Raw genomic sequence first — 27,823 nt, forward strand, 5'->3', positions numbered from 1 at the left:
GACTCCTTTCTGACTCCTCACAAGCACCTTGGTCTCCATCCTGGGCTGCAGATGGCAGAACTGGACACTTGAAATCCAAAATAAACACCAGCCCAAAACCCCAAAGCAATAGAGACTCTCCATGCCTCTTAATATACTCTGCTTATACAGGTAGGGATTTTGGAGCCCTCCAAGCAGGTGAGGTTCAACCAATGGTTCTGAAATCTCTCTCAGAACATGGGTTCTCCATGGGGAACCTAATTCTATCACTTGCATTCCCTTTTCCTTGCTCCATCATTTTGCTTTTTCTGGATGCTCTGGAAAAGTACACTGCTTGCTTGAAGCAGCTCACATGGTTAAGGCCACCCTGGCCATAAATCTCCATGTGCTGTTAGTTTTGACCTGAAAGTTTTTGGAAGTATTTATCCTTTTAATTTAAATACTGAAAAAAAATGCTCACTCTACTAAAACTCTTGTAGTATCACCCCTTATGACTCTGACCACTGTGGCAATCCCTATACTTTAGAAGGAGCATGCTTGGATTTGCAGTGTTTTCCCAGTTATTGTATCTGATATTCACAGTATTAATTTGTTTCTCCTCAAATGCCTTGTCTGAAGGACACAGAAGAGGGATAAATCATTTATGTACTCTTGACAGTTGCCAATATTTTTAAAAGAAGTCTTATGTTGTTGATCAAAGCATTGCTTCCCTGCCTGCATTAATCATTTTGGGTAGCTGCTACAGCTTGACTGGGCAAAAAATTTTGTTTGAATACAGAGTTATTTGTCTGCTGTTTTTTCCCTAAGCTTTCTGTTCTTCATATAACTTGGTCTGTCTGATAGAATTTAAAAGCAGTCTGCAATGTAATTGGAAAATGTGTATCATTCCATGTAGTATTCAGAGGCAAATTGTCTGGACTGAAATTGCTGATGCAGGTGACCTATTGAACACCCCACAACCCACCAGTCACATCAAATTGGTAAAGGAATACAGGGAGCACTAAATGCTCCAGTAACAATCCATCTAGTGGTTTGGTTTTGATTTGGACTTTAATGTAGGTTATTTTAATAAAATCCATTCACTAGATGGATGTCAAAAATAGAAGAATACAAATGATAGCATTAGCCAAGGCCACTGTTTGTCCCTGTCACAGGAGATCAGTGTCATTTCTTCTTTTTTCATGGAAACCAAACGAACCCCTGAGTAATCATCTTGTTCCCAAGTCTGCAGAACCTGGGAGGGGGTCCCTGGTAATTCTGGTTTAGCTGTTTGTGTTTGTGGCTGTGACTGCTCAGCTTCAAGCCTAAATGACTCTGCAAATGTTGCCAGCTATTATAACCCAAGCAGGTTGGACTCTCAGTGGAAAAATGTGCTCGAACCATTTCTTTTAAAAATTTATTATTCTTGTAGAGAAAGTATAAAAATTCAGGTTCTGTTACCCCAGTGAAGGGGTTTGGCAGTAGATGTTTTGTACAAAGTGCAGCAGTTGCCTTATCTGAAAGCAGAAAGAAAGCACTTTATTCAGCAGTCAGTGAGCAAAAGGTCTCATCTCCATCACTGATAAAGCTATGACTGTGTTCCTGGGTCATCCTGGCAAAGGCTCCATTCCCCACATCCCCACATCCCACCTCCACACCAGGCAAGAACAGGAACACCCGTGAGGACCTTGGAGCTGATGTTTTCTCCAGTCACTGGCAGTTATTGTTCAGCAAATAGAAAATCTTTATTCCTGGGCCTCTTTCATCTCTTCCACAGACGAATGAGATCAATGCCATTGTCCTGACATGAGTCACAAATCCATTTCTCTGACCACTGTGGCTTCCTCTTTCTGGGCTCCGTGCCAGTTCTGTGCAGAGGCCACAGACAGATTTTCAGACAGCAGTTTTTGTGAGTATGGCACTGGTTTTGCTCCATAAAAGCACTTGTTGTGTGGTGGGTGACTGATCATCTGCTGGTTGGCCATTCAGATTTCCAGTTTTGTAGCTTCATCCCAGAAACTGGTGCATGCCAGCCAGGTAACTGGGCAGGCTGGCACAGGACAAGGTGTCTATGGTGGAGTGGCCAACTCAACTTGAAATGGGGGATCTGTAATTTCAATACATGCAGGCACCTGAACCTTGGGCTGTGGAGCTCTGCTTTGAAGGGTTCTCTTTGGGAATGTCACCCCTGTGCTGTGCAGTGCAAGAAAAAAACCCCAAACCAAACAAACCTGGAATGATAGAAGTCTTAAAAAGCAGTGACATCAAATATGACAACTTACAAAGTTTTAATTTCACATATCAACTATTATCCATCATCTATAATATATCATATCCTAGATATTAGTTCTGAAAAAAGTTTTCTCTACAGGTTCTCAGATCTTTAGTGAAAATTTGAAGAAAACAGCATGAATATTGTGGCACCACTGGCACTCAAACCTTCTTTCCACAACTGTCCTTACAGAGGTGAGGCTCCAACTTTTGATCCAAGTTGGTTCCAGAGAATCTTTAAATTATTTCTGCTCCATGATATATGTTTTGCAGAGCTCAGTCCCTCTGTCCTGGAGCAGAGCAAAACCTGTAGGGGGATTTCTGGTACAGCTGGGAATTAAACCTAAATCCCCATCTCCAGGCTGAGCCCTCTCATCCCTTGCTGTGCCTGTTTTTCAAAGAAAAGAGACCATGGCCTCTTTTGGGATGGAAACATATGGTTGTCTTCAAAAACAGGTTCTTAGAAGCTGTCCATAGGAGATCTCTAGCTTATCCAGCCTGGTGACTTGATATTCTATTAATTGATTGGGTTTTATTCTGATTTTTGGATCTGAACCTAGTTGTGGAAGAACCCACTTGCCTAACTCAGGTCTTTAAGATTTTAAGACTGTTGCACCTCAATGTTGTGGGGTTTTTAGGCTTTTCATTTATTTATTTATTTTAATATGCTTTCTTTCAAAAGAACTATAGGAAACTAACTGGAAAATGAGTAAATATTTCACTGAATTTGTTCCTAAACCTATTAGTTTTTGCAAAGCATATGGGCAGCTTGCTGTGTTTTGGTGTTGTGTTTATTATATTTTAAAGGGATTAGGTCAGTAGCAAACACTCCCCTTGAAATGCACTTACTCAGTTGTGAAATCCTGTACCCAGCAGTGGGGAAAAAAAAGAAAAACCTTCAGAAAAGCCATAGCCCCTCCAAGCAATCAATTTATGCCCTGAAGCATGAGATTTGATTACCATTGTTATCATCTTAGCTTGCATAGTTACAAATGTTATTTGCATTCATAAAATTACCCAGCCTATAAAAAATTATATGAAGAAAAAAAACCCAACATTTCACTCCGGGGTTTTCAAAGCCTAAATTCCTGGGATTTATTGGAAGTGTGTAAAGTGGTAGTTCCTTTAATTAATTTAAATTTGCTGTCCTTGGATCACGTGGATTTATTTTCTGTGTTCTCATTATAAAGGATAAGATGAGCATTTCCTAGCATGCCTGTAGCTGCTCTGCTCTGGTCAAGACCCATCTTGCTTTCAACACTCCAAAGCCAAGTGCATCACTGATGTCTACTCAGTTACATGGTTAATAAACCACTAGTGGGATATGCATCACTCTCATCTATGTTTTCCTCTTTGCAGTTAAAATCTTCCCCTGTGAGCTCTTTTTTTTTTTTCTTTTTCTATTTTTTTTTTTTTGTGCCTCTCAGCTGGTACAATTTAATATTCTGTACTAAACAGAGTATTACTATAATTTCAATATCCTAAAAATTCCAGAGCTAATGGAAATCCTGTGAAATGTTGCAGCGTGACATCATTTCCAAACCAAATTTGTATGGAAAAAATGCCAGTTGTAGTGATGTCATTATTTTAACTTCTTCATTTGTCCAGAATGAAAACAGATTCCCAGAAACTTATCCTTTTTTTTAAAAAAAAAAACAAGATCAAACTGTGGCTCTTTGTATTCAAGTCCATTCACATTTTTGCATATACATAAAATTTCATCATCTTTATTAACGAGCTGTGGTGGTGGGATATGTACTGGAAATTACAAGCAAAATTAATTTTCTCCAAAGAAAACCTGGCCAATCTGTTATTTTGTCCTGAGCATTTTGTGTATCTGAAGTGGCATTTTGAGTAAGATTGGAAATTTTCTGAGCCTGCTGTTCTGGAATTGATTTCAGAAGGGAAGGTGTTTCTTGAGGGGCCAAAATCAGGAAATGCAGGAACAAGTTAAAGTTGCAGGAGGCACAAACACACCCTCTTTTCTTTCTGATTTCTTGAGAAAATTCCTGTGATAAATATCCTGAGGTTTTGTCCTCACACTTGATTTGAGACCACAATATGATTTAACATGTATTTTAAATATGCCATCAGTACTAGCCTAGAGAGATTTAATGGGTTTTTTCAACATTTCTAGCAGTGCTTCTCTCTCATTCTTGCATCAAGCAGTGGCTTTGATGAAAAGGCTCCTTGATTTTCAGCAGGAAATCCCAAAATAAAGAGCAGTTCTGTGGAGACAGGGGCAGGACCAAACTGTGCTTCTCTGTCTTTATTTTTGTTCTGTGCAGACTGAAGTGCAGTGGCATTGGCCCCGTGTCATTGCCCAGTGAAATCTGCAGCACAATGAATGATATTTATTTACACTTAAGGCAAACCCCAGTCTCTGAAATAAATGTGATGAGTGCCCCATCTTAGTACAAACATGCAGACATTTCATTTGGGAAGTGAGGAGCAGATTTTGGTAAGCCAATGTGCTCTGACTTTTCCATCAGCTGCTTCCCTAGCATCAGGAAAACTTAGCTGCATAATTCTGTGCCAAAAAAAAATTACAGGCACTGAATGGTTCCCATATCAGGGGGTGAAACCTGAATGTGTGAGAGGAAAATCAAGTTGCCAGAGAGGATGTAAAGTTGGGCCAGCTGGGCACGGCCATGAAAGTCTTAAGGGGTGGCTGTGTTTTGTGTGCCCAGCTCCTTTCTGTTCATTCCCAGCCTGTCTGGGTGGTGGATGTGGCAGTGAAGGTTGGGGCAGCCCTGGGACTGGGCTCTGGCAGTGGTCCTGGAGGTGATTAAATTGTTGTCTCTCTTCTCCTACATGTCACAAGCCTGGGGAAATCAACCTGGAAACTCCTGGTGCTGCTGAGGCATCCCTGGAGGAGGGCAGTAGTGGCCAGAAGTGGGTAAGAGTCATTCCTCCTGTTTTTTCATCCTCTTGGCAGTGGCAGGAGGGGCAATGCCAGCTCACCCTGGCTCTCTTCAGCTCTCCAGCCAGCTCTGTTATCTCAGCTCCCAGACGTGGCTTCCCATCCTTCAGGCATCTCAAGTTTTCTTGCCAATGCTTCAGTAAATCTCCACTCAGCCCTGGGTTTTGACTCAATCTCTGATGGCCACGTTTATCCTGGGTCAAGCAACTTTTCAATACATCTGACACAGCCCAGACATTCCCCTACAGCTGCCTCCTTTGCCATTTACTCTGAGGTTTCCACTGCACGGGGTGCTATCCTGTTGCTTAGCTGTCAGTACCTTTGGGAAGCAATGTGCTGGAAATACAGAATTTTATTGTCTTGGGATGAAACAGTCAGTTCAGGGTTTGGCTTTGCCAGGGGGAGCCAAAGGGGGGGTTCCCACTCCCTGGGTGTGCTCCAGGATCAGCCTCTGCCCCACAAAACTCCAGCTGCCCAACATCAGGGCTTCCCAAACAGGCTGGCCTGGAGTGCTAGGAGCTCTTCTCTGGGCATCTGGTGAGAGGTTTGGCATTTTTATTGGCACAAGTTGACTGAAATGTAGTTTAATATGAAAATGGTGTCTGAATTTGCACAACTAAAGCATCAAGCATAACATTGCTTTCACAGAATTTTGATTTCTTTCTTAATACAAAAGAAACATATTGAATTATCTACATTTTTCCATACTAGGGTTCAGATTTTTTTTACCTTTACTACCATCTTTAGTTTATAATACCTTTCCTTATATTGAATTATTTACTTCCCAACCACAAAGCAAGCTCACCTACCCAAGTCTGCTGGAGATGAACAACACGAGCTGGCCAGTTCATCAACAAATTCTGATTGCTACTATGCAAAAAAAAAACCTTTAACCCAAATGATAATAATCCCCATGAGTGTTAACGGGGATTCGGTAGGGTGGGTTTTATGGTTTAATGTCTGTGAATGTTACTTTATGATTATTGCCCATTGCATTAGACAAAGCTCAGAGAACAGAAACCCCCCCAAAGGTCAGGAGTGAGACATAAAATTGTCTGAGAAGTCCCAGTCCTCATGGAAATGATTATTCCTGACCTTCACCACCTCCACACAGAGCCTCTGGACGGAGTGCTGGAGGAGATGACTGGCAGATTTGTGACAACTGCCTTTGCCAGTCACTGGAAAATTCAGCCTTTTCTGTGAAGGGATTACAGAAAGAAGCCAGAGAGGCAGAAAGTCCAGCACACAACCCTGGTTTTGTGGTCGTGTGTGCTGGGGAGCAACACGCAGCAAGAAGCAAGAAGAGGGGCATTCACTGGGCTCTGGTGGGAGGTGTCCCCGCCCATGCAGGGGGCTGGAAATAGATGATTTTTAAGGTCCCTTCCCACCAAAACCATTCTGTGGTTCCCTCTCTACGAAAAAAAAAAAAAAGGATTTTCAAAGGTTTGAATGTATGAAACACGAGGTGTGGTGATGATGAGTTGGGGGTTTAGCCAGGGAGTGCTGAAGTGGACGGGGCAGGGAGGATCAGCCCCAGCTGAGCTTTTCTGATTTCTCATCCATTCCTCTGCAAAGAAATGACGGTTCTGCAGACCCAGAAAAGGGTAAAATGGGGAGGGTGAGGGAGGGGCTGGTGCTTGTTCCCTCCTGGACCTGGTTCTGGAGGTCCCGTTGGAGGGGGTTTGGAGGTGGAGGGTCCCGCCGGCGGGAAGTTCCCCTCATTTGGGCCATTTCTATCCCATTCAGCCCGGTTCCGTGCCCCCATTCTCTGCCGCCCCCCGGTTCCGTGCCCGGGCTCCCCTGGGCGGGCGGGAGGTGGCAGCGCGGCCCCCCCGGGCGGGAGGCGGGCCGGACCGGGCCGGGCCGGGCCGGAGCTCCCCCTTTCCTTCCCTTCCCTTCCTTCTCCTTCCCAATCCCCTCCCTCCCTCCCCGCCATCCCCAGGTGCTGCCCGGAGAAGCGCGGCGGGGCGGAGGCGCCGCCGGTGCCGGTTCTGACCGAGGGGAAGACGGATCCGGCAGGTGGGAGCGGGACCGGGAGCGGGATCGGAACCGGGACCGGGGGCGGCTCAGCCCTCCCGGGGGAGGCGGGGATCGGTGTGGGGAGATGGGGGAGAGGGGGGCGGTTGCCATGGCTCCCTGCAAGCTCTGCCGGAGGAGATACTGATGCCAGTCACGGAGGGACCCCTCTTCCTTCTCGTGGGTGTGTAACGGGGCTGGGTTTGGGGCTGGTTTTTTGGTGGTGGGTTTTTTTTTCCCCCCTCTCTTTCTCTCTCTTCCCTCTCCCCCTCCCCCTTTTTTTTTTTTTATTTTTTTTATTTTCTTTTTTTCGGGGGGGGAGCGATTAATTTGGAGAGCCGGGACGGGGCTCTGGAGACGCCGCCGGTCCGGCCGCCCCCGGCTCTGCCTGCGCCGGGCTCAAGGTAGGGACAGGGAGGGGGGTCCGGACCGGTCCGTTCCGGGGCTGCCGCGGGTGGTTCGGATCGCTGGTCCCCGCCGCCGCGCCTGCTGCCTTTTTTACCAAAAACCTCTTTAATTATTTTTACAATTTTTAACCTTTTCCTCCTCCCTGTACCGCGCCTGGTCCCAAGCTCCGGGCTTCGCCCTCCAAATTCGTGGGCAAACAGCGGGCTCAGCCCCCCCATGGGGCACATTCGGGGAGAGCCGGGGGGTCCCCGAGGTGAAGGTCTCGCCCCATGCCCCCTTCCCCGTCTCCACCGGGCGGTCCGGGCTGCCCCGAACCGGGAGCGGGGCCCGGGAGAGCCCAGGGAAAGTTTGCGGGAGGGTGCGGAGCCCTGGGGATGGGATGGAGGGAGGCAAAGGGAGGCAAAGGGACGGTGTCGGCTTGGGGACGGAGCTCTCAGTCTCATGTTTTAGGTGGGTTCAAGTTTCCGAGTCTGCATCTGTGGCAGACACTTGTTCCTTCTTCCCTTCTTGAAGATTTCGGGGAGTGTTTCATCTTTGTTTCCAAAATAATCGCAAATGTCCTGAGTGGTTTCTTATTGTTTCTTTTTGCTTGTTTGTTTGCTTTGTTTTCTGGGGTTGCTGGAGGTGATTGTGCTGCTCTCCGGGAATCTTTACACCTCCGTGGTGTGTGCTGGTGTGGCACCATCAGAGCATCAGTGCTCTCAGGTTCAGCTTTTCTTCAGGAGAGGGGATTCTGGCTTCTCAGTCAGACCCAAACAGCCTGTTCATCCCTCACCTCTGTGACTAAGGCTACTTGGTGGCTTTTTTGGGGTAGAAAGGAGCTAAGCTGAGCTAAGGTACAGGTTATGAGCCATAACTCAGCAGGCATAAAGCAAGTGAATTTATTTTCAGTGCCGTGCAGGGAATAGTTTTGATTGCAACATGTTTTGGGAAATTTCAGCAGAGAGTTGAGGGGTGGTGTCTGTGTTTTGATTGTCAAGGGTTCTTTTGATGTGACTGAGTTAAATACCTGTTATGTGGCTCTCCCAGGTATCATTCTGTGTCTGATAAATAATAAAAGTTGTGAGCTTAGTTACAGGGTTGAGGAAAAGAGATGGGGAAAAACTTGGTCCCTACAATGAAGGTGTAATTTTTGCCTATTTGTGATGTTACCTTGTTGGAGCTGTGGCCATGATCCTTTGCCCACTGCTTCCCCTGAGCCTCCACTTGGCTTTTCCTGGTGCATTACTACTGCTCTCTTAAGGCTTTTCTTAAATGCTTAGCAAAATAAAAATAAACCAAGCCAAACCCCAACAAAACCTCTCTCCATGGGTCTTTAATAAAATAGAAAACTTCTGTCAGCCAGTTCCAGTGGTCCTTACTTAGGCCTCGGAGTTGGGCTTAAAAAGAACTTCAAGACTTCATGTTGTGTTAAAATTAGATGCAAGAGATAAGATATCAGTGTTTACAGGAGGTAACGGAGTTTCTTTAGGAATATTGCACAATATTTGCAAGAGTATCATTACATATCTTTAGTAAAAAAAGCCTGTCAGCAATCCAAGTGTTGTAGAAATGATGCCATATGCAACGCAGCTTTTAAACCAGTTTGTTCTCTAAACTCTTGCAATTTATTGTTGTTTTATATCAAAACAGGAGTAAAATGAACTCTGAATATGAAGCTGAAATAGTCTCTAGCTATATACATGCTGATTACACTTAACTTGCTCTCAGTGTGAGTGAATGTAAATATTATGGATACTTAGTATGTGTTGCTTGAGTAATTAAACTGAGTGAATGAAAATAGAACCATCCCTCTTTATCCCAAGAAACCCAGCAGAAAAGCTTTGGTTTCAGTGGAAGATTACATTATTTATACCATGTGTGTGGACCTCAAGTGGCTTGGATTGTAGCCACCTTGTTTGCCACTGAAAATGTAGTTAATCACCTGTGTTTGGAGGGAAAAATTAAAAAGAAGGGTGGTTCTACATTCCATAAAATGATGTTGAGGACACTTGCTTCTGTGATAAGGCAGGATCAGCTGCTTTCCCCAGTGGGAGAGGACAGGGACTACTTTAAACACTACTAATTAGTTCAGTTTATCTTGCACGCCTTACAAGGCCGTAGTTAGTTAATTATAGCTTTTCCCATTAGCAGTATGTTAAGAGTAATGAATTAACATATCACACAGATCAAAAGAACATCTACAAAGTTTATCTCGGAGGAAAGAAAGTGTTATTGTGTGGCAGGAAGTCCCCGTGGCTTTCCCAAGCCACAGATTTGCTGGAATTCCTGAGCTGGTGCTTCAGTGCCTGATGAATGACTTGAATAGATCACAAACAAGTGACACTAGAACTCTGGTTGCTTAGCAACCTGCCAAGATGCCACAATGTCTTTTTGGTATATTTGTCCAGTAAAATAGAAATTCTGTTTCCTTAAAGCTCTTCTTTTTTGTTGTTTGTTTGTTTTTTTGTTTTTCTTCTCCCTAGTACAAAGCCCATCTTATAACGGTGTCAGATTATTAAATCCAATCCAATTAAAATTATTAAAATTGATGCCTCTGTGTAGAGCAATTTGGTAGGAAAGAACAAGCAGGAATCTTGCTCGTACACCATCTTCTGGTGGTGATGTGCTCAGAAACTTGTAACAAGTTTCAATTGTCCTTTCTCAGTCAGACTTCTGTACAAAACCCCAAATCATTAGTGGGCCAAGGCAGACTTAACAAAGGCTGTCATCTACTCCAGGCTTTTGGAACACTTCCCCTCCTTCTGTCTCGAGATGTGAGATCCTGCAAAGATGTCTTGTGGAGTTACACACATGAATTCCTTTGTGAGAAAACGAAATGTAACAGGGAACAAGTGGTCTGATCAATGTCTGAGTTGCTTTGGGGCAATTTCCAGCTCAGGTGGCTGGAGATCTCTGAGCTGTCCTTGTGGAATACATTGGTTTCTCAGCAGATCTATTTTTTTACGAGGAAATAGCAGGTTTATTACTCAAAGAACAGAAGGAAAATAAATGTTTTCGATACCAACATTGGCTTTAACCAGGTTGTGGCATCCAGGAGTTTACTTTGTGAGCTCCAGCTGCTGATGGGCTTTCCATCCGTGGCCTCCTGACTAAAGCTGAAGCAAAGTCTTTGCAGGGACTGGAATTGGGGGTTCTCAGCACCCTATTCCACCACTTATCTGTGGCCATTGAGCTCTGTTGCTTGCTAATACAGACATAACCTTTTGCTTCTGAAATTTGTAACTAAGAAAAAGTGTACTAAGGCTAGGAGAACAGCAAGCTGCCATGGCATTTATTTTACTTTGGTAGTAATTGGCATTCTGGAAGATTTATTCCTGCCTCTTGGTGAGAAGAAGGAGTCCAGGTATTTCTGTTTTTTTCCTAGACAAAGAGCTTGGGTACTGGAGGATATACTGACATATTGAACTAGAAGGGGATGTTGTAGCAGTGCCTGTAGTTGCTGCCAGGTTTGGGCCACAGTGAACCGAATCTCAACTCATGACCTCTCAATATTTCCAGGCCAAGATTATTCTAGTTCATGATCTGTGAGTCTGTGAAACTGCCTTTCTAGGCCTAGAGAAATAGAGGCAAAGATTTATGTACATGGGAGCTTGTTTGATTTTTGCCTTGGCTTTTTGGGTGGTGGTGTTTCTATGTAACGAAGTAAACATCCAAAACTCAGGGTTGTTGCAGTTGATTTTTTTTGGTTTTTTTTCCCCCCCACAGCTACTGTCCTTGTACCTCTTTTATGCACTGATTTAAGTGCATTTGCATACCCAGATGCTGATTAGTGCTTGCTTTTGTAGTGATTGCTTCTGCATTATAAACAGGGGAAGATACATGGTAATATTTGGTGTCTTGGGTGTCTGCCCCATGGTGTCCAAGCACCCTGGATGAATCGGGGAATGTGGAGTTATGGTGGCCCTTGTGATGTGTTTTGTGAGGGTGCAGCATTCCCTGGCAGATGTTTCCTTCTCCCTTCATTACACCTGAATGTATACAAATCCAAAAAATGCAGATGAAAAAGAGTTTATCATTAAAATTGGTGTTTCTTGTAACAGCTGAACTGGTGTTGGCTGCTTTGAGTGTGACCTCCAAGTGTGGATCCTGCTCCGTGTTAGAAGGACGAGGTTTATGTTGCTTTCTTCATTTAAGGGTTTTTAAGTCTTCACAATTTTTTCCCCCCCTGCCAGCCTTCTCTTGTCTCCATTTATAGAGAAAATTGCCAATTTCTCTTTTCAGGTGTTTTTTTTCCCTTTTGCTGAGCCAGCAGCAAGACAGAATTTAATTAGAGCTGTGGTGGGGCCCTGGCTTGGGTCAGAGCAGGTGAAGGAGAGATTGGGAAGGACGGGGATGAACCTGTTGGGATTCATCCTCCTCTTTGCTCCTCTTGTAAGGAAGAGAGATGCCTGGATCCAGGCCTGAGCAGCTGGGGGAGAAGGAGCCGACAGTTAAGCCTGGGCAGGGCTGTTTTATTTGTCAGAGTGGAGCTTTCCAGGATATTTTTGACAGATGGTTCCTGGTCTGGCTGCGACAGCGGCTCTGTCAGCCAGGCCAAGGCTCTCCCGCGGGCTGCAAATAGCCCCATTGCTGTGCCAAGGCAAGAAAGCTGCTCAGACTGTCCCTGTCCCATCCTCCCCACCTGTGCCACCAAGGAGGTGAGGAACAGGCACCTCATGTCCCTGCCTTGGGCTTTGTTTCCATGGAGCCACCCAAGATGGACACCGAGGCCTTCACGCTGCTCTGGGTCTCCGGCCCAGGCCCGGTGGAGCCGGGGCTGCACCTGCAGCCTCCTCCTCAGCCTTCTCTTCCTCCTCTTCCTCCTCTCCAGAGCATGGAAGGCAGTATGTGAGTGGAGTGCTCTCAGAGCAGGGGTACTTTTAGCTGCTGGTGGTTTTTTAGAGGTGGACATGGCTGTGACTGTGAAGCCTCTGGACGTGTCTGTCATGGCCGGGATGTCTTGGCGCCCTCCGGAGATCAACCAAGCCAAGCAAGGCCTCCAGTTCCAAGGACGTGCACCTAAACATTTCCCAGGATGTGTACCTAAACATTTCAGTGAGTCCTCCTTTCAGTATAGTTTAGCCAGATGACTTCTGTGCTTTGTAAAAAAAAAAAATCTCATTTCAAGTCTCTCTGCTACTTTGTTTTTTGGAGGGGTTGGGGGAGGCCCTGGAGGTGCCTGTGAAATGTCAGCAGGAAAAATAAAATTAATTCCTGAGGCAGCTCCAAAGGGAAGGAATGGAAAATAGATCCCAGAGTTGAGCCCATCCACCTTCCAGTCTGTGTCTCCTTTGGTGACTTCTGGAGTGTCACCCAAGCCCTTCCCTCTGGCTGCCACAGGAGAGGTGGCTTTGGAGACCCTTGGGAGGCAGAGGAGAGGGCTCCCTTCCAGGGCTCCATTCCCACAGCTTTAAAGGGAATTTGAAAAATGCATCCTTCACTTCTGCCCTGTGTGTTGCAGGGGGAAAGCTGATGGGAACCTGGAACAAGGTTTCAGTAAAAAATGGCTGGTGCCATCACCGTATCCCCAGTGCTGGAAATAAAATTAGTCTTGATGAAAGATTGCTCTGCTTAGAAGAAAAGTAAAATTATTATTCCAGGGCAGAATCTTTTCTGCTAGAAAATACCATAACAATCCTTTCAGCTAACAGTAGTGATTAACTCAATGGCTCTTTTTTTTTTTTTTTTCAGATATACTCACAAAATACCACCTCTTTTTTTTCCCCTCTGTTTAATGAAATCAGAGAATTTTAAACACCAGAAGATTGTCTGTAGATTTTGATGCATGTACAGATTTCTTCAAGAGATGTCTTATAGCTCAGTGTGGTTTGTCACATCACTGAAATCTTTTTCTCTGCTGTGCAGGGGCAGTTTGTGTTGATTGATACAGATGTGTGTGCTTGCTGGCACCCATGCCCATTGGCCTCATAAGTTTGTTTTTCTTCTTTGTAGATAAAATACTCCAAACCATAACATGCTTGCTGATTTTGGTGAATTTGTAACCAAAACTGGGGCTACAGCTCAGCTACTGTAGGGGGTAAGGGCTCCTTGCTTTGTTTTCCACAGGTTATTCTTCCATATTATTCCACTGGTGACTTTGCTATAGTAAAATGTCTCCGTAGGGTATAGATTTCACAGGATTTTTTTTTTTTTTTTTGATCATGAGACAGTTTTGCAGCTGAATAACTTGTATTTGGTGCTTACACTGCATGAGTTCTGCTGAAGTGTTGGTCAAAACTCTTGCTGCTTTAGAGACTAAAATCTAAAGTCCTTTAGAGACTAAAATCTAAAGTCCTTTGAGGCAACTATTCCTTTTGTCACATTTGAGCAGAAGGAAATAGCACAGAACTGAACTACTTGTACCTAGAAGTACTAATGGAGGACTTAATTTTATTATATTTTTAGGAAACTAATTAACCTGAGAAGCTGTGGTGACTTTCAGGATTAGTATTGCAGATGAGCACCCCCAGTGAAGCCATGGCACCACTGAAATGGATGATCAAACTCCTCCTGACCTCAGCAGAATCAGATTTTTGTCCCAGGAGTGATGCAAATCTAATTTACAACCTCTCCAGTTTGAGAAAGAGGTATAATGGCTCAGGTCTGTGACTGACACAAACTGCTGTGGTTTTGGGGAGGATGACACTGATTTGGGCCACTCCATCCACCAGTTCTCACCTTGCCTTACCACCCACAGCCATTTTAGGAGCTTTGTAATGGGGTTTTCTACCAGGTGGCAGATCCTTGTCTCAGATTCCAAGTGGAAACAAGGAACCAGGAAACCATAATGCCTGTTCCTGTTTTCTGAGGCACAAAAGTGGCCAGTGTCATGGTGGAAGTAACAGGGATTTAAGGCCCATCCCAGCTGTGCAAAGCCAAGCTGTACCCACTTCATTAAATGTACAGGGTTACCCCTGAAATCCCCAGTAATTGCTCAGGGTTTTCTACCTGCATGACAAATGCACCTTTTTTGTTATTGTCTGTTTGAGGTTTGACTTAGGCTTTCACCTAGATCTGGGATTTTTTTTATTATCTCTGATTACAGTGTTGAATTGCAGCATCCCTGCTGGTGGGGCCCAGGATTTTCCTCACCCAGCTTTTTGGCTAAAAGCTGCCCAGATGGTCCCTGCCTGCAACTCCCCAGGGAACTGCTGCAAATTGAGAGCTGTTTGAGGTGTATTACAACACAAAGATTTATCAAAAGTTAAGTGTAGCAAGTGTGGTGGCACCAGAAGGTAATACAGCTGCTCTGGTCACATAGCCCCTAAAGAAAAGGAATTTTCTCCCATTTATTTCCATACTCTGCCTTTGGGGATATTGCACCTCCTTATCCTGCCAGAGCAGCAAATTTCCCCTGTCAGCCATTCCCCTTGTCAGGCATCACTGTACAAGGAAACTTCACCTGATTCCTACTGCACAGCAAGATGAAAATTTCATCTTTGGCACGTAAGAAAAATGGCTCAGTGTTTATTTAAAAAAAAACATAAAAAGAAAAAAAACCCACCAAAAAACCAATAAGGCAACAAACGTCAAGGCTTATTCACAAATCTTACCTAAAAGCAAACAAATAAATATTGGAATAATCTTTGTATTCAGCAGACAAGCAGCAGTCTCCTCCCAATCCTCTTCTACTGCCAGCCTCCAAAATGTGTACTAAGCTTGTCTGGGCACAAAGCTCCTTGTAAGGGGTGCTGGTTAAACCTGATTTTCTGTCCTTCTGTAGGGCAGGATATAGGTGGGAGCTCTGTATATTTGCAGGGTTAATTGTAGAATGCACTCACTAAGAAGACTAATGTATGCAAACTTCTGAAGCTCAGGGAAAGCTCAATCCATTTAACCATTTATAGCTTTATTTATTTTATAATCCCCAAATCCCAGTGTCCCCAGAGAAGCAATGTGCCCTTAAATTCCCTCTTTTGCATACAATTTTTTTTTTCCCCTTTGTTCTGCCTAAATGAGATATTACTTCAGTAATTGAACTGTAACTTTGCTACAGGTAAATAATGTCAGACAGTTTATATTCCAAATGCTTGGCTGCATCAGGGTTGCTCAGTGCTAATCCAGCAATTTGCAGTGCACCTCTGAGAGGAGATGGTGTCCTCTCCACTTAGCATCACCCAGTGCTTGGAACTTCAATTAACACGTGGGGCTAAATGAGCTTCTGGAAAAGATGCTGTGGAGTGGGGAAACAGGCATCCCTGGAAAAATCTTCTTACTGAGTTTATGTTGTACAGACAGGCCAAAGCTGAATAAATCAAATAAATCTCCTAAAAGTCAAATTTTACAGTGGAAACCTAGCACTGAAGGCTCTGGAATGGCTTTCAGGAGCAGAAGGTGGCCAAAGCCCTGGAGTTCTGCGTGGTCCTCAGTGGCTTTGGCCTCTCTGTACCTGTGCATCTTTGGAAAAAGTCTTTTTGGCTCCATGATCCCATGGTTTGCAGCAGGAAAATTGGTGGAACCTGTGTTCAAAGGGAGGAGGCAGAGGAGGTAGGGGACAATTGTCTGGAGACCTTGGGTCCAGTCCCAGAAAATAATACATAAGTTAAGAGAGGACTGAATTAATGTAAAGAATTGAGGGATAATTAAGGCCAGTCACCATGGCTTTCTGAAAAGGGAGCCCATTCCTCATGGGTTTGTGGGTTTATAGATGCAGGTAACCATTGTGGCAGAAATTTCTAGGTGCTAGGCTTGGCATCTCATGAAACCTCAATTAAAAACAAACAAACAAAAAAACCCAACCTCAACAAAATTAGTGTGTTTTATTAGTAATGATCTTGTTTAATGGACTAAAAATCAGCTTGCAGAGCTGAAATGGTATTGTCTGTGGGCATTCCTCTCTGAAAGGTGTGTGGGGTTAGCACAGTTTCCCAAGAATTCCCAAGAACATCTTTATCAATAATCCCAGCACAAAAATTAAATGAGTGCTGCCAATGTGGATGAAATAAAATCAGTAGTTTGGAGATGACAACAAGAACAACAATAATAATAATGACAATAATACAGAGTGAACTGGATGGCTGGCAAAATGTTGCCTCTTTTTTTTTGTCCTCCCAGCAGTCAATGCCTTAACCAGTGCATTGGGATGGGGAATGTCCATTTTCCTGGAGAAAAGTTCCTGTGGAAGGGCCTGGAGGGTCATGGTGGGCAAAGAAAGGAAGATGCTTCCCAAAGGGATGCCGTGGCTGGAGGACTGGTGGGATCCTTTGGCAAAGGGTTTTGATCTGAGTGCATGAGAAGCTATGGCCAGTTGTGGTGTAAACAGCTGAAAAGTGAGTTTAGAGTCAAGAGAATCACCACAGTATTGATTTGAAGAGTGGAGAAAATTCCCTGCAGTGGGAGATTTAGAGAGCTCAATCTGCTTAGCTCATCAAAAAGAGGATTGAGGGGGGACTTGATTACAGGGACAAGTATTTTCATGGGGAAAGCATATCCAGCTTTTTAATCAAGAAGAGAAAGGAATAGTAAGATCCAGTAGCTGGAAGCTGGAGCCAGACAATTTTAAATTAGACATTAAATACAATTTTTTATCTGTGATTAACCACTGGAGTGAACTCTGGTGTGTTCACATTGAGACTGGATACCTCGTGTGGTCTGAACAAACCCAAGTTCCTGGCTATGGAGAAAAGCAGCCTGTGATGTACAGAAAGGTGCAAAAGCCTTAAAATCTGAGAGGATTGAAAAGGCAGTCAGAGGAAGAAGATAAGAATCCTCCACGGGAAGCACAAAAAGGAGAAATAGAAACACCCAAAGGGCAAAGAGAGGAATTTCACTGGGAGAAGGAGCTTCTGTTTCTAAAGAAGGGAACATATGTCCCAGCAAAGGGAGTTTTGGCATTGGAAACACCTTGAGTGCTGGCAGAGCTGGAGTCATCTGTTTCATAGTCAGAGCAGCAATTCTGGATTCTCTGCTTTGTTAATGATGATGGAGAAGCCTCCCCTTTCTGGTTGGGGCTCTTGGCACCACTGACTCCCTCTTCTGCTGCTGGGAGAAAAGGGAATTCAATCAACTTTGCTGAGACTGATGGAGCCAAGGGCTGAATCCCAGCATCAGAGCCACCAGAGCCACGTCACCTACCCCAAAAGCAAAGGACATTGTCAGGGTTTAACACTGGCCCAGCAAGTAAACTGAGTAACAGACACTCTCTATTAATCTCTCTCTCCCCCCTGATAAAGAAAGGAAAGGGAATAAGGGAGAGAGACTGGTTGGAAACTAAACTACACAACTTTAATGAAACAGTAATGATAAATAGGAAAAATTATGAAATATATACAAATATACAGGAAAATGGGTACCACATTCCTTCCCTCCTTTCCCCCCAGTAACTCTCATGTCACCACCGAGGCTGCAGGGCAGCCCTAGGAAAGTCCAGGCTGGACTCCTGGAGTCGGCAGCAGTTGGGAACTGGAGGCAGGAACACACAGATATGGGCTGGGATGGATCAGGAGCACAGGCAGAGGAATGGATGGAATCCTCCCAGGATGCTGGGTGAAGGAAGGGAAGCAGGAAAGGCAGGAAGGGCAGGCAGCTGGAAGCAGGAAATCTGGCTTGGCCCTGGTGATCCCTCAAATTTATACTGAGGATGAGGTGTATGGGATGGAATCCTCTGTTTGGTCAATTCTGGCATCTATCTTGTCCGTTCCTCCCCAAAGGAGGCTGCAGGTGGGACCTCTTTATGTTTTCCTCAGAGCTGAGCAGTGTCCTTGGCTCTGCACACCAGTCTCTAGCAGTAACCATAAACATCAAGTGTTATCAGTCCTAGAAACACACACTGTCTGAGAAACTTGCTGTTAATTTCAGCAAGTGCAGCTACTTACAAGAGACTTAGCTGAAAGCAAAAGTACAAGACAGAAAATCACCTTTATCCTGACCCAAACCAGGACAGACATGTCCTCTGTCTCCTGGGCAATGGCCTGATTTACCTTTCAGCACTGAGCTGTCACTCTGCTCCCTTGTCTGCCCATCACTGGTGTGTATATATGAGCTTTAAAATGAAATTTAACCTCAATTTATACTCCAAACCAAGCTTCTGGGAATTCCAGTGGAGAAACCTGTGAGGACTTGGCTGGTTTTGATGAGTACAGTCTGTGTATGTGTTTGGCCTCTTGAAATCCTTTCATTGGATAAGTGACTGTGCCTTCTGTTTTCAAAGATTCATACCACATTTCAGCTGCTCACAATTCCAGATAATGAGGTAATCATTAATTATGATGTAATACTGTGTTTCTGCTAGGGGAGTCAGTCAAGATCATGGTCTGGGTGAATTCTCTGCTGTTTTGTTTGTTTGGTTTTTTTTCCTGTGGATCTCCAGTTATAATGAAGATGCCTTAAGGGCTGTAGATCACTTTGCTACCATGGAAGTGCTTTAGCCAGGACCAAAAATCACTAATTCAGACAAATTTTCAGGAGCTCTGTCTTGTCCACAGTAGGAACCACTGCTGTCACCATTCTGTGAAGAGCAATCACTCCCATCTCTTTTATTCTGCTCTTGCCTTTGTTTAGCAGCTTCTCCTGTGTTGGTTTTGGATGTGAAGAGCTGAGTTATTTCAGGCCCTTTCCAATGAATATTGGCAATTTGAACTGGCTCACAGAAACACAGACTCTTGGTGATCAGTGCAAGCACCCAGTTACCTGCAGCTCTGCCTGAGTCAATAATTTCTTTTATGTACATCAGCATTTTACAGCACTAGCAATACCAAACAGCAAGGTTCTGATTTCTGGGCCAGAATGGGGGTATTTTCAGGATTGCTCTGCAACCTGGGCTTATTATGTTATCTTCTCCTTGGAGCCAGGAAGGCTGATAAAGTGTAAATAAACTGTGTGCTTGTGGGGAAAACCAAATCATGCAAAAATGGCTGCACCAGTTGTAATAATTCACTCACTGGACAGTAATTATTCCAAAATAGTGTTGGAAGTATATTGACCTTGATGCTCCTTTTCTTTCTCAGTGGCCATCCAAATAATTGTCTTTGCCTAAGGATTCCCAAGAAACTGCTTTCAAATCAGAGCAGCACTTCAGTGTTTAACTCCTGACATAGTGACATCCATTAGGAAGGCAGAGAGGTAGGAATTACCCTATTCAATCCGATTAAAGATCCAATTAACTTAGAATCCTCTCTCTGTTAGTAACTAATGCTGGATGACTCAACACCCTGGGAAAAAACCAAAACCAAACCACCCAAAAACCCAACCCTAAACCTTTCTTTCTCTTCCCCTCAGCTCCCATTAACACAATTAAGGAGCAAAGTGTCCCCCAAAGATTTTTTTTTTTCCTTTCTTTTTTGTTTTTTCTTACCCAGCACTTACTCCTTGGCTTCCATCCTGAAACATTTGATCAACAGCCCTTATAAATCCTCACCCTGCCTTGGGAAATTATTATTATTAGCACTTAACAGAAACCAATCATTCTTCTAACCATCACCCCCTTTGTATCAATAACATTTTTGGGTCAGAGAGTTCACAAAGGTAATTGTTGAGATTTTTCTTTCCCATTTTACATTTGCTGTCTCTTAATGCCAATGTGAGCACTGAGGTGACTGTTTGACCTTGTTTCACCTGCTTTCATAAATACTCCTGTCTGTCATGTTCATTCCTTGAAACACTTCATCTATGCATGAAATACTGAGAATTCTTGTCATTCCTTTCTTTTAATGTTTTCTTGATTTTTGACCCATTTAGTCCTTTCTATTTCTATAATTCCTGAGTGCCCTGTGGATGCAGGGGTACTTGGTGCTAAAGGTAAGAAGAAGTGAACAACACATCTAAATTGCTAAGCTGGCACCATGCTTATTTTCAGTCCCTGCTAACTCCTCCTGGACAGAACCTCCCATCTTGGTTGCACCTTGGCCCACTGATGCTTTCCATCAAAGTGATTTTTAATTTATTTTTTGTAGAAAGAAACCAATGCAATAGCAACACCACTCTTTCAGCTTTCCCAAGGAGGCCAGAGGCTATTTGGGGAATTTAACTTCACTTAAATAAAATGAAACAAATCTATTATGGCCCTCCCAGAAAGACTCATGGTGTGGATCAGAGGCTGTTTCTAAACATAGGGATTGGAAATTAATGTCTTCTTGGGTAGATTATTCTGTAACTGCCTCTCACAAGGTTTTCCTGTCACTTTTGAGCTGAGTGTCCTGGCCATTTCTGAAGAGGTTTTAGTTTGAGTGGGTAAAGTGTTAAGATGATACACTATAATATATATATATATATATATAAAAACACACATTATTACTTAAATTGCTTACTATATGTGTGTTTTTACATGGAATTGTTTCACCATTATGGTGGTTCATGGAATAAGATGATTTGGGACAGAAATATAACATAGATATAGATATTTATAGATATAGGTAGATATAGATATATAGATATATATCTATATGTATAGATATATCTATCTATATGTAGCCATATAGATATATATCTATATAGAGATATATAAATATAAATATATTTAGATAGATTTTTTTTTTCCTAAACCATTTGACACAACAGGTAATAGTTTTGCTTGGGATTTGGGCATCTGTTATGGCTTCATCTTCCCTGAAAATAGTCAGAGTGCCAGCATCACCTGATGTGACTGAAAGGAAAAAAAAAGCAAAAGTGAAGCAGCTCAGTATGGACCATATCAAAGTTTTAGATTTCTTCCAGAGCATTTTGAAAGATGAAATTGCACACCTCTGAGTTCAGGGCAGTGCCTATACAGGTGCATCTATACCTTCTCTTGAGAAATATATATTTATGTAACTCATATCTTTCTCTTGTGCAGGTTCATATGCTAATATTGATTGGTTCTTACTATTTAACTGTTGGGTTTTACAAGAGCTCTGGAGAAATTATTGAGATTCCCTCTGTTTTGGGGTATTGCTTTCATTTGGGGTTCCTCTTGCAGGAGAGCATCTTCCTCTGTTTGGCTGCAGACACTTGCTGTGGCAGCTGTTATGAGTCAGAGTAGACAAGAAGATTCCTATATCTATTTTTTTTAAAGGTTTTCTTTTCTTCATAAGTGACTTGCCCTCAGGCATGTTTTGACAAGGAGAATCTCGTTTCAAATTAAATGTGAATGTGGAGGCTTTCCAAAGCTACAAATTGCAGAGATTTCTCAGCGTGACTCAAAGAAGAAGAAAAAAAAAGAAAAAAAAAAGGTGTTGTGCATGGTGCTGGCTGGGATGGGAGGGAGGAAGGGAGAGAGGGTGCTGCTGTGGGGCAGCTCTGAGCCCTGCACTTAGATTAGGACAGGACAGTGGCCATGAGTGATGTTCTTTGCCTTTGTTCCTTTAATAACCATTTTCCACTGTAAACTTCATGAAAGATATTATGGCAGTGCTGTTTTCTTTCTTTGTTTTTTTTTTTTTTTCCCCTGCCAGTGCTCTTTTCTTTTTTTTTTTGTTTTATTTCCCTGCTGCCTCCAGGCAGGCTGGGATGGTGACTGGTGGTTTAAATCCAATTTCCCCTCCTTGTTTTAAATGACCAGGTGAATCTCCAGCATCAGTGAGCTGAAGATGTTTTTAAGAGGACAGAGAATTGGGTCTGAAAGCAGAGAGTCCAGAGGCTGCCTCCTGCTGAAGGGTGCCATGAAGGGCTCTTTGCCTGTCCCAAGAGGAATAATTTCCCCCTTTTCACAGGGAGATATGCAATCAGGAGAGGAATTCCTTCTAAATTGTGGTGTTGGGTTTTTTCTAAATTATTTGTAAGGGTATGTAGGGATAGGACAAGGGAAAATGGCTTTGAACTGGAAGAGGGGGGATTTAGGCTGGAGATTAGAAAGAAATTCTTTGCTGTGATGCTGCTGAGCCCCTGGCCCAGGTTTCCCAGAGAAGCTGTGGCTGCCCCATCCCTGGCAGTGGTGAAGGTTGGATGGGGCTTGGAGCACCCTGAGCTGTGGGAGGTGTCCCTGACCATGGCAGGGGGTTGGCACTGGGTGATCTCTAAGGTCCCTTCCAACCCAAACCAGTCTGGGATTCTGGGATTTCAGGAAAATTAATGGTTCTGAACGCTACCCTATGAGTTCTTGGTGCCTGTGACCTGTGTGTCTTTTGAAGTAAAGCCTTTAATGCTCAGAACTTTCCAATATTTTAAAGTTTTTCCTGAGTTTAAGTAGAACATTTTCTTCTAATGAATCAAAGCTTTTCTTGCCTGAATCTCCAGGTTGATGGCACAGCCATAACAAAGCTCAGGTTTCATCATTTGGAGCTGGTCCCCTTTGAGTTGGTTCTGCCTTTCCAAGGATATAATGTCTTCTTTACTTTTGCCTTTTGTTCTTCCCACCTTTATTCTCTTTTTCACCTTTTGTCCCAGCATTTGGCACATGGTTCACCTCTGTTTCTCCCCAGAGTTTCTCACCCCACCACTGCTGGGTCTCAGGGCACGGGGTGGTTTTTTTGGGACTATCCCAGCCACATGAACACAGCATCAGTGAAAGGAATGATGCTGAGCAGGGACTGCTTTCATCCCTGAGCCACTTCACCTGGGACCTGGTCATTTCTCCTTCTCTTGGAAGAGGGTGGAATTGTGGGAATGGGTTTGCAGGCAGGATCTGACCCTCCTCCCTGGCCCCAAGGTCTGTAGCATCTTGAGGGCCTTTTAGGGAGCTCTGGACTTGAGGTTCCTTGGTGGCACCCTGTTCATGAGGGTTTTTCCTTCTCTGCTGAGCATACAGCACAGGGAAGGAAGAAGAGGCAGCCTTGCTGGCTTTAACCCATAATAAGTCTGATGTCCTCAGGGAGAATGGAGATTAAAGAGCCCAAATCCTCTAGGAGGTTGTCACTTGGCTAATGATGATCCTAGCCTATGGCAGTCAGGGATGATGTGGCTGATACTTAGCAGGGGTTGTGAACCAATTAGTCTGCTCAACAGAATACTTGGTCCTTTGGGTGCAAATGTTAAGAATATTTATAGGGCTGGCTATGGAGTCAGCTAATCACAACTGGAGGAAGCTACTTAGGAGGCTGTCCTGGGCTCTGCTGAGGCTTTGAGATTACACAGCTGACAGATAAACAAATGTTTGCCCATTAAATAGTAGGACTTCAAGATCTGAATGATTTTTTTTTTTTTTCAATTTCCTAGCACTGTAAATCAATTAGGGGTGCTTAAAACATTCTGTTTCCCTGCAGGGAGCTGCTGGGGGGGTGGCTGTCCATGGGTGATGTCCTGCAGGTTGCCTTCCTCCAGCTTGGATTTTGGTGTCTCTCAGATGGTCCAGGTAGGAGCTGGTGTCTGTGCTGTCACAGAAGCTGTCCCAGCAAAAAGGCAGCAGCACAGTAAGGAGCCAGCATGTTGGTTTCCAGTCATTGACTCTGGGTATTCCCAGGAATTCTTGAAGCTTTCACCCCTTTAGCCTCCCAGCTTGGGGAAACAGGAAACTCTTTCCAGGCAGCACTGGTACCAGGTCCATTGTCTCAGATCCAACCCATTACACTGGTGATGCAAGCAGCTGGGACTTACCTAAGGTCTAATGGTCCAGTTGGAAAAGAAATACAGTCATTCAGCCAAATTTACAGAATGGTTTAAAGATTTACAAGGGTTTCTTTCTCAGCTTGTTTATTTAATTGCATTTCGTCTTAAGTGCAATTAATACTGCAGAAATACTGCAGAAACTGCATAAATGCAGTTTATTTATCTGCATTTCGTCTTAAGTGCAGTTAATAAGATAATTTTAAAGGTGTTTTTTTTGCCCCTGTAATCTCAGGCATTGCTTAGCAGAACTGCTGCTGTTAGACAGCTAACACAATGAGAAAATTCCACAGGCTTCACTGGAAAAGCTTTTTGAAACCTGAGAATATTGATTCCACAGATTTAAGCCATAAATGAGGTTATATGTGTTTGTACAGAGAATCTGTAAATAGAAGAACAGCTTCTACCCCTGCTACTAAGCTTCTGATCACAATATTCTGCCTGGCTGTTTTACAGCTGTTATTTTACAGCAAGCAATCAGTTTGAAATGCAGCCATTTTGAACTGGGTGCTGAGGGTGGTTTTCTGCAGTACCTACTTGAAAAATCAAATGTTAAACTGGGGCCTTTATTGTATTTAGCAAGCTCCACACTGGGTCTTTACTTACAGAAAAACAGAATATTAATAAAAGGCAGATTGCAGATTGTACTGGTATAGGCACTGTGTGATTTTATTTTTTATTATTTGCTTTTTACACCCCCTCATGTAAAAGCTTTCTCTGCCCTGCTAGTGTCCTGGCTTTAAGCAGTTTTAAGTGCAGTAGGTTTTAATATATAGATATTATTTCTGATGGTTTTCAATATATTGAAAATGGCATAATGTCTTTTTTGATGCTGAAAAGCCCAATGATTATTGGTACTGATAATGTGGTAATAGCTTCTTTTTTTTGTTATTATTCATTCAGGTATCAGAGAGGCAACATACTGGCAGTTAAATTGGGTAAAAATGGTCCTTCCAAGAGGAAGGTCCAAGTCCATGGAGTCTCTCTGGGGATCTCATTAAAGCACTGCTTTCTTAATATAGTGTAGTGCAATCCCAGCTATCAGAATCCCCCCAGTGTCCTTTCCTGATAGGTTGGTTTACACAGAATTAATTGTCTAATTTTGCAAGCAACCAGTGCAGTGTGCATTGATCTTGATTTTTAAATTTATTTTAGTCTGATGTGTTGCTTTTGTGCATTCTGCTTTCACTTTACAATCCATCTTTACTTCCACCACTTTGTTGTAGCCCATATTACATGGGAATCATGATTTATTTTTACCATGCTTCTTTTTGTCCTTCCATACATCAGAACCATGGCTAATGCAAGCAATAAATTTTTGCATAAAGTATTGTGAAACAACATGGATAAAAGGCTGCATCAGAAAAGCTAATTCAGATTTCTGTGCTTTAAATGCTCCAGAGACCAACCTGGAATGAGCAGACTGGGTTTCTCTTGTCATAGAATCCCAGACACCTTACAAATCATTTACCTCCAACCCCACTGCCATGGGCAGGGACACCTCCTACAGCCCAGGGTGCTCCAAGCCCCATCCAACCTTCACCACTGCCAGGGATGGGGCAGCCACAGCTTCTGGGGGCAACCTGAGGGGATCAGCACCCTCAAATTAAAGAATTTCTTCCTAATGTCTTACCTAAATCTCAGAGGTCAGCTTGTTGGGACAGCAACAGCAAACCAGAAGTGAGCCATATGTGGAACAAAGGACTTGTAGTCAGTTGGTGCAGAAGCACAGAAATAGGTATTGGAATAAAATCTCCTTGGATGTGCTGAGAATTTGGCCTGAGCAAAATTTGAAATGCATTTGGAGCCTTCTTTTCCAACCACCAGAAGACTTCTCTCTTGCTCCCTGTGTTGTGAGGAAGTGGGATTATCCAGAATATTCATCTGTTTAGGATGGGCAGGATGGGTGCTGAAACAGCTGCTAGGGAAGTGCCTCATTCATTGCCTTTTTAGGAATTCATTAATTCCTTTTGAGGAATTTAAGGTGGAAATAACATTGTGAATCTGTAGTGCTGTAGCTCTTCCCAGTGCTTCTGTGGCCAGGGATTGTATCCCCCTGGGATATGGAAAATCCTATGGACTGCAGTATGGATCCAGCCCACCAAGCAAAGGAGATGTCTCCATCCCTCTGGCAAAGTTCTGCTCTTCCCAGGTATTCCAGACCATCTCATGTGTGCTGGGCTTGTCCAGACATGAGACAGCTGAAACGTGGGTGTGATGCCACCCTTGTCTTGGCCCTTTGCCAGGGATTTGCTGGTGTGCAGAGATTGTGGGTGCTCTGTCCTGGCACATCCACAACATCCATGGTGTTCTCAGGGCAGTTGTTATCTCCCAGTCTTGACCCCACATCCTAAATAACATTTTAAGCAGGTCTCCCCCCATTAAAGGATGAATTCCTGACACAGTTGAAGTCAATGGGGCTTTTGTCAGTGACTTCAATAGGTCTCAGCTCCCACCTCCTGCTTCCATGGGAAGAAGAATAAATTGCTGCTGAAAATGCAACTGTCTGCCATCCAGAGGGAAAGGCTAATTAACAGTCAGTCATGGAGCTGCCATCCTGCCTCTCTGATGAATAATACAACTGAATGCAAGTGATGTCTTGCCTTCCAAGTGAGTAAAGTGATTTTAGCAGATCAGCATGAGCTTAGGCAGGCAAGAAATATGGTATGAAACCCACGTGTGAGATGAGTTCTAGACAGTAGGCATCCACTTTCCTGTCTGGCTGCCCCCTGAAATGTAGAATGTAATTGCATGTAAACATGAAACAGGGAAATGTTGGGGATCAAGAAGACAAAGTTTTGTGTTACTTGGCTTATTTCAGTTTTTTTGTTGAAGTGGGTCAATGTTCTTAAAGGAGCCCAGAGAGAGATTTCAATAAAACCTCTTCTCCCTTTCTGCTTCTCAACCAAAATACCTCTGGAAGTGGTTAGGGAGCCCCATTATAAGGATGATGGTTCAAGGGTGAAGGAGCATATCTTATGTTGAGGAAACCTTGTCTTGAAAACCCCTGATTTCTGACAGAGATGGTTCTACCAGCTGGTCTGGTGGCTTCTGAGCTGAAGCCCAAAGCCAGGTGTGGGATTCGTGGTTCCTCCTCCCTCTGAGCAAAGGGAAGAGCAATTAAAGCAGAAGCAAGCCAGCCCAGTGTGGTTTTAATCATTAATTTGGGTTTGTAGTTGGTCTTGACACTGGGTGCAGCTTTGTGGGAGCATAAAGCCAGCACTGTAATGCTGTGGCTTTTAACTGGGCCTGTTTATGTATTGTGACTGGTGAAGCTATTGACTTCAGAGGCTTTTATCTTCTTTATGTTCCCTTCTGGTTTGATGTTATCATGCAGTCATCTTAGCTGCGTATTAAACAAGAGCCTGCTTCAATACCCAGTGATCAAAGGGGTAAGGGAACACAGGGCCATAAAGAATATATGGAAAGCTTGGGGAGAAAGATAAGTTGAATTTAAAGGCTTTTTTTTTTTTTTTTTCCAAGCTGCTTAATTCCTCCTTAGATTTCTGGTGCCACCAATAGGCAACAGTCGCTTTCTTTAAATCTTTTACTAAGGGCTGACTGGCAGAATCAGTGTTTTACATGAGGTTTAAAGAGTAAAAGGCCACCCTGAAGGTCAAGCCCTAAGAGATTTCCTCTAAGAGCTCATTGATTCCACTCGATTTTTTTTGTCTTGAAAAGAGATCACTCCTTCCTAGGTCTGTGCCTTGGATACAAGTGCCTCAGTATGTGCCAGCACAGAAGGCAGGAGCAAAAGTGTAAGTGCAGGGAAAAAAATTAGAGAAAGATGCTGTGGGGCAGAGAGACAATGAT

The 27,823-nt window shown here is 43.7% G+C and overlaps 1 protein-coding gene across 9 annotated transcripts in view; it reads left to right on the forward strand.

Moving 5' to 3' along the window:
• Window positions 1-6,569: 6,569 nt before the first annotated feature.
• The window catches only part of CHL1 (cell adhesion molecule L1 like), a 124,196-nt gene continuing 102,942 nt past the window's right edge, over window positions 6,570-27,823 (forward strand). For 3 of the 9 annotated variants that reach the window (XM_071756334.1, XM_071756344.1, XM_071756345.1), the window contains exon 1: window positions 7,081-7,171. The gene's annotated coding sequence lies outside the window, so the exon portion shown is untranslated. Of the gene's footprint in view, window positions 6,757-6,975; window positions 7,172-7,282; window positions 7,573-27,823 lie in introns of those variants that run through there. The other 6 variants (XM_071756341.1, XM_071756335.1, XM_071756338.1 and 3 more) reach the window with 6 other exon arrangements.

The sequence above is a fragment of the Heliangelus exortis genome, chromosome 12 (assembly GCF_036169615.1).
Source record: "Heliangelus exortis chromosome 12, bHelExo1.hap1, whole genome shotgun sequence".
Classification (NCBI taxonomy): Eukaryota; Metazoa; Chordata; class Aves; order Apodiformes; family Trochilidae; genus Heliangelus; species Heliangelus exortis.